The 2,895-nt window shown below is 40.3% G+C and overlaps 1 pseudogene; it reads right to left on the bottom strand.

Moving 5' to 3' along the window:
- On the bottom strand, positions 1–94 carry LOC119002569 (uncharacterized; annotated as a pseudogene).
- Between the last annotated feature and the right edge of the window lie 2,801 nt (positions 95–2,895).

Below are 2,895 nucleotides of genomic sequence, written 5' to 3'. Positions count from 1 at the left end.
AAAAATATGGAACGCTTCATGAATTTGCGTGTCATCCTTGCTCAGGGGCCACGCTAATCTTCTCTGTATTGTTCCAATTTTAGTATAGGGAAGCAAGTATATAGTATATATATTTAGTATATAGAGTGCTGCCGAAGCGAGCGCTCTCCTCACTTTGAATGTGGGTGCGATTTGTGTCTGGGAGTATAACAAAGGTGGTGGAATGTATTGGATCGTATACATGATTACATATGACAGAGTTTCTCTCCCTCTTCTCTTTCTTTGCCTGGATTTAAAGAAGCAAACTTACACGAATACCACTACCACAAAGAAATGAATTTGCTAGAAAGAGCGTGGAAGTGTATTCCTCTCCAGTTGCACCTTCCTATGAGAACACAGTCCAGCAAACACCTTGATGGCAGCCTCATGAGACCTAAGGAGAGAACTCACCTAAGCTGTGGCCATGCTTCTGACTCACAATGTGAGGCAGTACATGCTGTTTTGCAATTGCTGTTCATATAATTTGTGGTAATGCATTACAAGGCACATAAAACTAATACTCCGGTGACAAACTTCATCCTCCTATTTTGTTAAACTCCCTAACACTTAATCTTGTTCGTCTTGAAAGTCTTGACTTTTAAGGCTCTGAAGCTGCCACTTAATACTCGGGCCAAAGAACTGGCTCATCTGCCAGAGACACTTTGGAGCGGAAGGACCGCCAAATGGAACTGGGTCTTCTGGCATGTTATTCATTTTTGGAGCCAGGGTTGTTGCTCACTGCTCAGCTCTTTATAATTTATGCTTGATGCTCCAGACTAATACTAGTCCTGGCCTCTATTTCACTGAGGCACAGGGAGGAAGGGAACCTAGTCACCTGACCTAGGCAAGGTCAAAAGGAGAATTTTCAGAGGAGCCAAGACTAAGTAATTCTCTAGCCCCACTTGTTACAGCGATTGTATAACAATCCCCTGAAGCATAGATGAAAAGGCCTGTGTGCATGTGCCCTCCATTGGTTCCACTCCAAGTCCTTAATGACCTGTGTATAAGCTAATGATTCACAGGCTTAATGGATACGAGATCGTGTAGGATCATAACAAGATCAGTCCCCTTTCCCGCAGCTCCCTGCCCTTCCATTGTGTACCTTCCTCAGTCCTCCCTCTTGTATGGGAAGAGTTCCAATTGAGCTCAGAGTTAAACTCGTCACTTCCCTCAGGATCAACAAAAAGCTTATTTCTCCAGGAAATAATCCAGTGAGGTAAAAAAAAAAAAAGTGGCACTAGTAATTCTAAGAAAAGTAGCTAGGAGGTCATTAACAGAATCTTATTTTGTTCGAACTTGTAAAGAAGCTGTCGGAAAAAAAAGTTGGTGGTAATCACACGGCAGGAAAGTGCCCTGGGAGGGAAAGAAAGTCGCGTTCACTGGCAAACCTGTTTGTGCAGGTGAAGGCAGGCATGGTTGGGAGGACAGCTGGCGAGGACAGCCAGGGAAACTGTCCATGAATTGAAATGTCAGAAAAGGTAAAACATGGTCATGGTAACAACGATAAGCGTGGAGGACATCAGTTATCCACGAAGGTGAGGGTCACTGGTAAAACTTGGTGGAAACCAAGATCATCATAAGTAACCCTTATAAAATGCTTATCAGGATGATCCTATACATTCTACACACATTAACTTGTTTAATCTCCATAAATCTATGAAGAACGATCATCATTATTATTATTACCCCGTTTTATATATAATGAAACTTAACCGACAGAGAGATGGAATACCCTGCTCAATGTAACACAGCTAGTAAGTGAGAAAACACGTGTTTAATCCCAGAAAACCAAGCTGGATTCTCAGCCATGATGAACTACTATCTTTCTGACAAAAGAAAGAGAAAGGAAGGGTGAATGATGCTACCCACATACACGGCAAGAAATATTATAACCAAAATGCCTTCGTGTCTCGGATTGTATTTCCTTTATGAAATAAGATCCAGGGCGGGTCAAGGGGACATCCCACTCCTGTTTTATAAATGAGAAAATTGAAGACTGGAAAAAGGGCCTAGCAACTCAATGGAGGGCCTGGATTAGACTTCCGCTCTCCTTTTCCTGTGAAATACCTCCGACCTTCGCCAGGCTTTCTGCTGAAATTTGGAAAATACTGTTCACCTAACAGCAACTTTCTTACCTTTTTTAAAAAAAAAAATAAAAAATGGTGCCGCTCAGTAGTTTTGGAACTGACTGGTTTCAAATTATTAATGTCACATTAGGCTTTTCTCTCACTGTTTGATTTCCTTAGTTAAGAAGAAAAATTAAGTTTAGATTCTCCATCCGCACACGTCATCATGCTGTGGGAGGGCTCTGAGAACCAGTCTCACCCAACAGTTTCCCTTAGAAAAGTATATGAAAGGCAGTTTTATTCTGTTTGTATGAAACGAATGTATCTTTATAAACTAATGTCTAAGTTTCTTATGAAATACTTTGGGTTAAAATTTTTTAATACTTAGTATTAAGCAAAAGATTACCAACGTAGGTACAAATCATTTAAATGACATTTATTTGTTCCTGTAGATATGTTTCTTTACAAACATTCTATGGTTCTATGCCTTTTCCATATGGGCTTAATTTTACTCTTAACTTAGATTTTATTTGTGAGAGAGAGAAGTATTTTGAAACTCTGTTTGTTTGTTTTTTTTAAATATGTCTGTCTGACTTATGTGTTTCAGTGGGAATTTAAGTCCGAGTGGAGGGGCCTTTCATGGACAGGACCCAGAAATTCTAATCTCTAAATCTGCTTTCTCCAAAGATGGGATGGATTTCGAGTTCATTTGGCAAACTCGAAATCTTACTCCAATGATTGGAAATAAATGACCCAGAACCAGGAGAGTTGATTATCAACACAGCCAAGGGGAGGGTTTCAAGAGTAAGAG

Source organism: Sturnira hondurensis, unplaced genomic scaffold (assembly GCF_014824575.4).
Source record: "Sturnira hondurensis isolate 20B ecotype Veracruz unplaced genomic scaffold, ASM1482457v3 Scaffold0017436, whole genome shotgun sequence".
NCBI lineage: Eukaryota > Metazoa > Chordata > Mammalia > Chiroptera > Phyllostomidae > Sturnira > Sturnira hondurensis.
The sequence above is the reverse complement of the archived record's forward strand: the minus strand, read 5'-3'. Positions and strand labels throughout refer to the sequence as shown.